Consider the following 12692-nt stretch of genomic DNA (forward strand, 5'->3'; position numbering starts at 1 on the left):
GAGCTGTGAGTGCACGTCACCATGTGTTGGGACATTCACTACAAGAAAAATGCATATTAGCGACGAACACTATCCGTCGCTAAATACGTTAGCGACAGATTCACGACAGATAGTGTCCATCGCATAACCCTAGTCGCTAAACTATGACAAAATTTATCTGTCATCAATCCGTCACTAAGTAACGACGGCTTAGCAACGGATCATGCTCGTCGCTAATTAGAGACTGATTTGGTTATGCGACGGAATTTAATCCGTCACTACTATTTAACGAGGGATACATATCCGTCGCTAATGTCCATCACAAATTTGGTGATGGCCATTAGCGACAGCTTAAATTCCATCACAAACCAACGACTGCTTCAAATTGGCGACGACTATTATCCGTCACTAATTTTTAATAAAAAATTTAATAAATTTTTTTAAATGTTTTGAAACTCGAGAAATTTTTTTTGTTATACAATTCATATAACCTACTTATAAAAAAAAGTACACTTAAAAAATACATATACAGGTGAAACAAATTTAACACAAGTTCTAAGTTAAGCAAACTTTAACAACCAAATACAGTCCTTGCCAAGTTATAATTAGTTACAAGTACGTCAAACAAATTAAATAAACGAATCTAATCCTCGCCAAGATTTTGGGCATCATCCTCTTCATTTTCTCGATCTGCCCCTCCCTCCATGCCTTCATCAGCTCCTCTACGCTGATCATCTCCAGCATCCTACAAGAGAACCAAAATGTTAGTATTTATAAACAAAATATAATGAAATAAATTACATGCAATGCACCTAATCTAATGCAACAAAGTAAATGGCCGAATGATACATAGACTAGCAATAAACTGAAAGACATTAACAGAATTCAAATATGTGTTCTAAGTATGGAAAAAAATTTATAGTGATTCAATCATGCAAATATGTGTTCTAAGGTTGTCAAAGAATGTCACAGTGATTCACTTATGCATATATGGTTTATAAGGTTGTCAAATAAATGTGTTATGTATCACAATCATGCATATATGTGTTACAAGACAGTCAAAAAACTTCCATAGTGAAGAAATCATGCTTATATGTATTCTAATGTTGTCAAAAAACTTTCATAGTGATTCAATCATGCTCATATGTGTTCTAAAGCAGTAAAAAAACTTGCATATTGATTCAATCATGGATAAATGTGTTCTAAGAAAAATTTTATAGTAATTCAATCATGCATATGTGTTCTAAGGCAATAAAACAATTTCATAGTGATTCAATCATGCATATATGTGTTCTAAGGTTGTCAAAAAACTTGCATATTAATTCAATCATGCATATATGTGTTCTAAGGTTGTCAAAAAACTTGCATATTAATTCAATCATGCATATATGTGTTCTAAGGTTGTCAAACAACTTTTATATTGATTCAATCATGCATATATGTGTTATAAGGCAGTCAAAAAACTTTCATATATGCTAATATCATGCCTATATGTATTATAAGGCAATAAAAAAACTTTCATAGTGATTCAATCATGCTCATGTGTTCTAAGGCAGTAAAAAAACTTTATATGTGATTCAATCATGTGTATCATGTTCTAAGGCAGTCAAAAAATGTTATAGTGATTCAATCATGCTTATATGTGTTTTAAGGCAGTCAAAAAACTTTATATGTGATTCAATCGTGCGTATCATTTTCTAAGGCAGTCAAAAAAATTTATAATGATTCAATCATGCATATATTTGTTATAAGACATTAAAAACTTTCATATATGCTAATATTAGGCTCATATGTGTTTTAAGGTTGTCATAGTGATGAAAGCATGCTTGTATGTGTTTTAAGATTGTTAAAAAACTTTTATAGTGATTAAATCATGCATATATGTGTTATAAGGCACTAAGAAAATTTTATAGTGATGAAATCATGCATATATGTATTGTAAGGTTGTAAAAAAACTTTTATAGTGATTCAATCATGCGTATATGTGTTATAAGAGTGTCATAAAAATTGTATAGTGAATCAATCATGCATATATGTGTTATAAGGTGTCAAAAAAATTCATAGTGGAGCAATCATGCATATATGTATTTAATCGTGCATATACTAGCTTGAAATCTAACGACATGAAACAAATGACATGAATCTTTATACCCGACAAGCACTGGAGCTCATGTTGAATGCAAACGAAGTTTCCCTGTCCTAAAAAAAGTTGCATAACTCATTACGGACAATGTTGGGAATGACTTCATTTAAAAAGTATTGTATTTTATCCTCAAGACGCTGACAAACACCATTCCAAGACATAGCAGGGTCAATCAAACGTTAGAAGTTGATGCTGGCGAGAGAACTCTGAGAGTCGTGGCTGTAGGAGGCAACGACTGGTGTGGTGTTCATGTTACTCCCAAACCCGAACACACGACCCTTTTTGGGTTTACCAGTTGCAGTCACCCATGCTGCAGGATCAAAAGACAGATGCTGAGTGGAGTAATCGCCATATCGCCGTACCATTTGCTGCTCGTATGACTCCTGCAAAGTAATGATTAGAATATGAATTAAGAATTAAGAATTACAATGTTTATGATAACGTAATTCATAGTAACTTGTATATTACAATGTTTATTAATACAATAAACACATATCGATGTCACTCTCGCTTTCTCTGATACAAAATCTCCCGTGCTCTTACGTTTATGTGTTTCAACAAATACATACTTGTAAGGCACAATGTCTCATTTTTCTACTTTCTGCAATGTTAAATGATAAAAAAATTGATTAATAAGTATGCATAACTATATATATATATATTGATGAGTTACCATTTTCTTTTGGTGGCTCCCAAAAGTCCTAGATCCACTTGTGTGTAGATGGGCATTAGGCATCTTCGCTCGATTTTGTGCAGCCTTTACTAAGCGATTTCAAAATTCATTGCTTGCCCACTTATCGCATATGCCCTCCCAATAATCTCTTCTGATAGTAGAAGGCCCATGGCCCTTTTACTGCAGTAGATCATCTATCCCACCCGCTACTTTTTTTGTTGCAGTCTTCATATTGTGCAGCATGTCGACAAATCGATTGACAACCATCTTTTGCCACACTACCCTCGCGTCTTTCTCCTCGTTCGCAGTCGCGAAGCGATGAGAAACCTACAAATACTTTCAGAAAGTTAGCACACATAAATATGAAATACATTAGTTATGATAAACAATTTCATACCATGAATGAGGACAGTAATCTTTCCAACACCTCCATCAGGTACTCTTTCCATTGTACTACTGGTCCTGGAAGATGCTGCAGTAGTGACTTCCTAATTTCTCGTATTACTCCTTATTGCTCAAACCTCGCACTGCACATGAATTTATACACATTAACAATCGACTGTCAATATACACTATTTATAAGATAAGTATTGGACAAGTGACAATGAAATACTTACAGTCGACTATCGATATATACTATTTGAATTAGTCATCGTGTGTCACACTGAGAAAACCCTACATCCGGCATTATCTCGTGATGTGTATGCGTAGCTGGTGTAGGTGGGTCATGTGTAAGCGAAACATCACCTACAGAACAATGAGTTAGAAATTCACACAATGCATATTTAAACTAATCAAGTATATAATTATTTAAATGATATACATATCGAAGCAGCCCGTGAAGATAAAGGTTGAGACTAGCTACCACTGGGTGCTTGACGATTGTGACCTCCACGAACCATATTCTAACAAATAAAAAATGCCATGCAATATATTCAAACATTGCAATACCTTCAAATCATTGCAATACATTTCAATACATTCAAATCATTCACGTCATATATTGCAATACATTAAAACATAAGATATGCCATCACTTGCTAATCATGGATAACTTATCCTTAACTTGCAAAACAATTGGATCAATTACACAACTTTATATCTTCATGGATACATAATCAAATTGAAAAAAACTTCACGCATGGCATTCAAATATTGCAGTACATTCAAATAATTCAAACACGTTATAATACATTCAAAACATAACTCTATACCTATCGAAGATGCATAATCAAATCGAAAATAACTTCATGCAATACATTCAAACATTGCAATACCTTCAAATCATTTAAATCATTGTAATACATTTCAATACATTCAAATCATTTTTACCATAGTTGCTACCCTTGACGCACACGCCACTATTCATCGTTGACTTGTTGATACCGTAGTTTTTTGTATGGAATCGATAACCATTTACGATGTACCCATTGTAACATTGCACAACTTTGGTCGGACCATTTTATAAATCACATATTTCTTGATCTTTAACATCACCATGGCGGACCTACAAGCATAAACATTGACTGTGATCACGACCAATTAAGTATCTTATTGTTGTTTACACGAAAAGAATGTATACCATCATCCTTACCAACTCTTTTAACCATGCCACAAACTTATTTTCACGTTCTTTCTGTACTTCTGCATCAGTGAGATGTGAAAGTTTTCTTCGCAACTCCAAATCAAATCGTCTGCACTTAACAAATACTTATATTACCGAACTATGTACGTACATATAGAATTTAGTGTTACATATTAAGTATACTTAATCGATATATGGGTTGATTGTTGAGCAATTAAAAAGGATATAGATTTGTGTTGCGTCTTGCTCTCGATCTTCCAAGAGTCTTGACCGACAACTGCCAAATGCATACCCAAGTGGTTGAAATATTGATAATTTGTCAGTTACAATAAATTATTCTCCATCATCATTACGAGGTGGACATGTATAGTGTGTTGGAATGTGAGGTTCAAAGTACATAAATGAGAAATTTAAAATTTCTTCTAAAGTGTACGCCTCATAAATAGAGCCCTCTAATCTTGCTTTATTCTGAACCTTTTTTTTGAGGTCAAACATACATCTGTCAATAATACACATCTCGGATTACAATAAATTTCTTAATAGTATTGAAAAAAAATATAAAAAAATATCTTTCAAATGGGTACATCCACCGATATTGCACAGGACCACCAACCCTTAGTTCATATGGAAAACGTATGATCACATGTTCCATAACATCAAAAAATGCTGGTGGAAAAAGCTTCTCTAGCTGACAAATAGTAATGACGACAGAATCCTCGAGATTCTTTACCTCAGATACTACAACTTTTGATGTGCACGATGTTCTAAAAAATCTACTCAACTCAGACAATACCGCCCATATAGGTTTGTCTAACATTTCATGTAATGCTAGGGGTATCAATCATTGCATAATGACATGACAATCAAGGCTCTTCAACCCATATAACTGTCTCTCGTCTATCTTTACAGCCCGAGCAATGTTAGAGATGTATCCATCTGGAAATCTCAATTGTCTCAACTATTGACATACCTGCTTTACTTGATCTAGTCCAAGCATGTACCTTGCCTTTGGTTTCAGTACTTTGTCATTGTACTCTTTGAGTTTCAATTTTGGTCTTTTACATATTACTTTTAATTTCATACGAGCCTTCGTATTATCCTTCATTTTTTCTTTCACATTCATTACTGTATTGAAAGCATTTTTCTCCACATGCCTGACATCCAAATTATGTTGTATCAATAAGGTCGGCCAATATGGTAGTTTCCAAAATATAGATTTCTTTGTCCAATTGTGATCCTTCTCAAATCCAAGGAAGGGTGTCGGCTTACGGGCATCTATCAGTTCACATGGAAAGTATCACAATCTTCTTAAAATCTCTATGTCAGACAACCTTGTGGGTAGACCTTCCATTTCAGTTGTGTCTGCTTGAAACACATTCTTTTGTCGTCAGAACGGATGGTCATTGGGTAGAAATCGATGGTGACAATCAAACCAGCACTGTTTTCTTCCATGCATCAATCTAAAATATTTTGTATCCTCCATGCAGTACGGACATGCCAACCTCCCATGTGTGATCCAACAAGATAACATACCATATGCAGGGAAGTCACTGATTGTCCATAGAACAACAACCTTCATATTGAAGTTTTATTTTTTGTGGGCATCGTACGTGAAAACACCGTCATCCCACAGTATTTTCAATTCATTAATCAATGACCTTAAATATACATCAAGATTTTGGCCCGGAGAAGTCAGACCAAGGATCAATAGAGACAAGAAAAGATTTTGATGCTTCATACACAAACTTGGAGGAAGGTTGTATAGGGTGACATATACCGGCTAACACGAGTATGTGGTTGATTATCTCTCAAATGGGTTAAATTCATCTGTACATAAATATAGCCTAACATTTCTCACTTTCATTGCGAAGTTCTGATGAGTACGATCAAAGTGCCTCCAAGCTTCTACGTCAACAGGATGCGTGATCTTGTCTTCATCATGTCGAACTTTATTTGCATGTCATATCATTTGTTTAGCTGTCCTCGGAGACATATACAGTCGTTGCAATCTAGGGGTAAGTGGAAAGTAGCAGAGTGACTTATATAACACTTCTTTTAACCTTGTGCTATCATTTCCCGTTGTCTTTGGCTTGAATCGAGGATGTCCACATGATGGACATGATCTGCTATTTTCTTGATCTTTGAAATACAACATGCAATGATTTGGATAAGAATCTATATTTTGATACCCCATACCTAGAGCATTGACTATAACCTTCGCATGGTAGAGATTTTGTAGCAATTTCTCATCTTTGGGTAACATACTCTTCACAATAGAGCACAGACGGTCAAAACATGATTGACTCAAATTATACTCTGACTTCAAATTCAATAGTTGAAGAACTGCAGACAAGATAGTGTGACTCTCGCAACCATTCCACAATGGCTCATCAACATCTCTAAGTAAGTCATAAAATCTACTAGCTGCATCGTTTGTTGCTTTTTCCTCTGCCCCAGTTGGTGCATCAATATTTCTTATAGCAAAACCAATTTCTGGTCCTACGGCATCAAATATCAAATCCACATATGAATTATTGTGCACCACATCCACCTGTGCATCAAAATTATTCTAAAATTCTTCACCATGAAGTGTTCAATTCTGATAATCACTAACAAAACCCTTCCTCTATAGGTGATGTCTAACGCCATGAGATTCTACAAATTGGTTGTTCTTACACATCGTGCAAGGGCATCTGATCCGACCAGTGAGATCCACTGTACTGACACTTGCCGTTGTGAATTCAATAAAACTGTCAACACCATCCATATATTTATGTGATACTTCATTATCAACTATCCTACAGTACATCCATTCACGATTTGCAACCATTTTGTCCTATAATGTTATAGATATTATCATCACCAGTTAAAAGAGAATCTTAATAATGCTATGATGAAAAAAATATCTAATTTATCTATTAATTCTTGTTTGGTGATTGTTTGTGAGTAATTTTTTGTTTCAATTAATGCATAATTTTTTTTGTGTAACACCATCACATCATATTTATACACATCACGAGGATATTTAGAAATATGAAATCACATTCCATAAAATGATAAATTCATTTGAAGCATGTTTTCATGAAACAATTTCACATGGAAGGCATAATCAAATAAAAAATAACTTTATGCAAGCATGGATACAGGCACATCAAACATTGCAATACATTCAAATCATTCATATCAAAATAATGTCAAACATGTACCTGCAGCAAACACATTCCAATATTCTGCTAACTACTAACAAGCCTAGCATAGAATTCATACTAAAAAAATAAGAACACTTATATTCTCATACATTAAAATCATGCTCAGCATGATCTCCAAACTCCATCAAAGCAGTCCTATATATCCATAACTAAGTGAGTGTGTGAACAGAAATGTGTTGCATCCAATAAATTAAATAACATGTGATGCGCTTGCATCACTTACTCACCACGGGTATTTACCCGATTTGAATTGCTTTTGCCTTTGCATTTTTTTTTTATTTCTTTTTGCATTGCATTTTTAGCGGCATGCGATGCTTAGCACTAAGCATCGCGCAATTAGCTCAGCAACGTACCTGCGAAGCACAAATATACAAAATAATACAGGGCGGAGTCTCGACCCCTACCTGGAAAAAGGAAACAGGGAGGGGTCAGAGTCCCTCCCTTGCATCCTGTAAGATAGGGAGGGGGCTCGGCCCCTCCCTGGCGAAAACAAATGATGGGGCTCAGCCCCTCTCTCTTATTCCGTAAGACAGAGAGGGCCTCCCTAATGAAAAAAAAGGGAGGGGGCTTGTCCCCTCCCTGGCGAAAAAAAAAACAGGGGAGGGGGCCGAGCCCCTCCCTCGCATCCCGTAAGATAGGGAGACAGGGAGGGGACTCAGCCCCTCCTGGCAAAAAAAAAAACAGGGAGAGGGCTCGGCCCCTCCCTGGCGAAAAAAAGGGGAGGGGGGCGAGCCCCTCACGGGCATCCCGTAAGACAGGGAGGGGACTCAGCCCCTCCCTGGAGAAAAAAAAAGGGAGGGGGCTCGGCTCCTCCCTGGTGAAAAAAAAACAGAGAGGGGGCTCGACCCCTCCCTGGCAAAAAAAAGGGGGAGGGGGTCGAGCCCCTTCCGCGCATCCCGTAAGACGGGGAGGGGGCTCGGCCCCTCTCTGACGAAAAAAGCTTAGGGAGGGGTCTGAGGCCCTCCCTCGCATCCCGTAAGACAGAGAGACAGGGAGGCTCGACCCCTCCCTGGCGAAAAAGGAAATGATCTGCGAAAAAAGGAAAGAGACAGGGGAGTCGGGGGGTTACCTGAGCCGAAGGCATCTGGCATCAAGCGACTGGCGTCGGGCGTGGCGCGACGGGCGACAAAGATGAAATGCGACGGGTGGCGAAGATGAAATAGAAAAGAGAAAGAAAGCGGTTCAAATTAGGGATTTATGAGGAAATTATCGACAGATTTGTGACAGGCGAATTTCATCGCTAGGTCGTCACTACTTGGCGACGGCGTAGCGACAAAAAAGTTTTATCGTCGATCCGTTGCTAAGTTGCGATGGATATTGAGACATAATAAATTCCATTGCTAATTAGCGATGGATTACCAACAGAATATTTTTCTTCGCGAATTTCATAAATAAACAAAATTTAAGCGATGAATATTTTTCTTTCGCTAATTCGTCGCAAATTGGCGATAGATTTTTTTCTGGCAAATTTCTGTCGCTAATTAGCATTTTTCTTGTAGTGGTTGCAAGTTCAAAACCCAATGGTATGTTGTGTAACTAGTGGGGGTTTGCCTAACCATAGCTTGCATTTTCGGTCTTGAGCTATAAGTCTGTACCCAATCAGAGCATGTCCCACATAATGCAGTATCTTGGCTAACCTGACCAGATCCACTCAACAAGAGCAATGCGACAACAGAGTCGCATGGCATTGAGAATCAGTTGCATGGCTTGGCATGGATATAGAGCCTTTGTAAGCCGAAAAGCGATGACTTCCAGGAAATGGTTTTCTCTATCAAGAAATCATGGAAAAACATTTTCTCAGAAATATGCTTTCTAAGTTGCCAAACATGGCCTCCCTGCATTGGCTTTGTTTTCCAAGATGACAAATCCATTCACTTGACTCTAATTTCAACTTGTATATGCCACATCCTACGCACTGCACCTCTTCAGGTCACCTTCTATATTATATCTTCGGAAAATGAGCGTAATGTTCGACAAAAATAACATATTTTAAAAAATATCCCACAATTTACCAAATCCATCAAATGGACAATTTTGCAGGTTCTCAATTTTTTCTGTATACTTTTATCCCTCACAGGTGCAAATTTACAATTTTTGCACGTCATGACACTAAAATAATATGCCCATGGAACTTGTCAACAAAATATCATTTGAGGTTGCGATTTTTCAAAAAAGATTGCAAATTTCTAAAAAAAATTATGAAACTTGTAACGAGTTTCCCGTGATCACCTGCAAAAAACATAAATTTTGTGAAAGTTTGATAATTTCAAAATTATGGACGAGTATCGCATAAAGTATTGCAAAATTCTAAAAAATTGTGAAAGTCCGATATTGTGAAATTTCTTACTTGCATCACACCTGCATTGTGAAATTCCCTTTTCTTGCAAAATTTTGTCACATATAAATGTGTGTTTAGGTTTCTTTTTCTCGTTTGTATTTGAAAAGAACAGTAACCCCAATCATCCTCCTCCTTCCTCTAGAACCCCATCCCTTCCGGCGATTCCTGTGGAAGTTGTTCGCTCCACCTTGTACAAGTTTGTGTTATCCTTCTTCTCCACTTTTTGGTTAGTTATTAAGGCGAGTTTCATACAATATATTTATTGTTTTATTATTTTTTTTCTATATCTTTACAACGTAGCTTTCTTTTCTTTTTGTTTGATTGTTGTTGTGGACTTATTATGTATGTTTTATTATTGTAGATGTACCCTATGTAAATATGTAATATTGTCACCGAATTTACCGTTTAGGGTTTTTCACATATAGTTACTTATTGTTGTCTGTTGTTTGTCAATATTCAGTGGTTTTGTCAACAATAGCATATAAAAATATTGCATAATTATGTTGTCTTTAAGTAGCATGTTGCCACATGAAGAGAGATGCAATGCAGATATTGACATGTTAATTCTTCATTTGAATAATCTCTTCTGCCATTTGACCATGAAACTTTCTCATGAATGAAATATTTCATGATTTTATAATTTTTTCTTTAATTAAAGCATCATTTCTAAAGAACATGAAAGTCTTCTAGCCATTAGAACACATGCATTTGACCAAATTATGATTGTACAATGGAATACTAAGTTTAAGGGAGAATTGACTTTTGTATATTAGAGAGAAAAAGGATCTTGATATTTATGTGCCTAATGAAATACAAAGACCATTAGAGTGCATGCATTTGATCAACTTATTTTTTTCTTTTCACATAAAACTAATTGCATATAAGTTTGTTTTTCTTTTTAATTTACAAATCTTCATGAAAATGTTGAACTTTTTATCTGCCGAATACACTTATTGAACTTTATTTTTCAGATATTGGGTTACCCTAGGAAACCTTTGTAGTTTACATAATATTTTTTTCAATTAAATGCTCTATTTTTCTATTATATGCAAAGTATAATGTCTGCTATTTAAATCATAGGTAGCTCGCGATGTCTAAACACAGTGCAAGCAAATGAGTCAATGACCAATCACTCGACACGATTGTGGTAGTTGAGACTGAAGAGGATCTGACGAAGCCAAAATATAGTGAAATGCTACTATTTTTTGAAGATTTTTTTTGGTCAGTGGAGTAAGTATATTACAAGTTTTTTTAGGTGTGTTTGTTTATTATAATCATATGTAGATTTTTTTAAAAATAGCATGAGTGTATTTACCTATTTGATATAATACCTAGAAAGATTCATATTTAGACTTAGTAGTTTTCATATCAAAAAACTGATAGAAGGAACCGATCTGCCGAAGACCATTTACATGACCCTGTACTTTTTATGATTATATAAAGTAATGGTTCTTTTTTTTTCTTTTTTAATATAAGCTAATCAGTAAGCATTGAAATTCACAGCAAATGCTCAAAACTCCCTTGCATCGAGACAGGGCACTCACATACTGGGAGCCCAACCATTTGTTGTATTTGTTCTATGAATGTGACAAAGTATATACTTACATAACATAAAATTTGAACTGCACTACTATTTTAGATTTTCTTTTGTATATGAAATACTTAGGATTAGGGGAACTATTAAATTTCACACAAGTACATCATGCTCATGTTGAATTTTTTTTTTTATATTTGTTGCATGTTTACTAAGGGTCATTTTTTCAGGTTGATATAACTGCAGTTAGGCATCGATTGATAAAGGTCTATAAACATGAAAGGAAGATCGTCTGTGAGGAGTGGAAGAAAAATAAGGTTGAGCTTACAACAATAAAACTTGATAAAGATTTTAAGTTGAAAGATGCCTTTGCACTTGATGATGTAGAGACGACATCAGACAATGAGGTGTTGAATGACGATGAGAGATTACAGGAGCTCTGGGAAATCATGGGTATTGTTTGCTAATGGTTGTATATATAATATGGACCATGTGGATGACTATGCAGATTTTAAACTATGAACGTGGATAGAGTATTATGTATTGACAATGAATGTGGATAAGGTACTATGTATTTATCTATTTATAACAGGTGATTGATTTATTTATGAGAATGAATTGTGTATATAATGAAGCAAAGAGCCAATGACCCTCTTTTTGTGTTTTTGTAGTTAATTAGGGTATTTTCAATTTTATTTTATTGCCCTGCCAGCCATGTGCAAGTTCAGGTCAAGGGTACTTCTGATGGATTACCTTTAGGGTTTACTCTCATACCATTCATCCATGTAATGAGCGATATTCTAACCCAATCATGGTTGGATTTCATGTCATTCATCCATGCAATGAACAACATTCTAACTCAATCATAGTTGAATTTCACAAGGTACATCTGAATTTTCAATAAAAGAATGAACACCTCCAACAAGGTACATGCAAATTTTCTTTCATTATTTTCAAATGAGAAAGGAATTTCATAAGGTACATGCAAATTTTAGTTCATTCTTTTTAAATTAGAAAATAATTTCACATGGTACGTGCAAATTTTTGTTCATTCTTTTTAAATCAGAAAGGAATGAATAAAAATTTGCACGTACCTTGCAAAATTTCTTGCTGGTGAGAAAAGTCACCTATTGCAAACACATGTTCATTCCATGTTATATACACATTATACATAATTGAAGTGACTAAAAAAAATCAATTACCTGTTACATAAACAACACATATCAAAAAA

Source organism: Nuphar pumila, chromosome 1, assembly GCF_984573655.1.
Source record: "Nuphar pumila chromosome 1, dmNupPumi1.hap1.1, whole genome shotgun sequence".
NCBI classification, from domain to species: domain Eukaryota; kingdom Viridiplantae; phylum Streptophyta; class Magnoliopsida; order Nymphaeales; family Nymphaeaceae; genus Nuphar; species Nuphar pumila.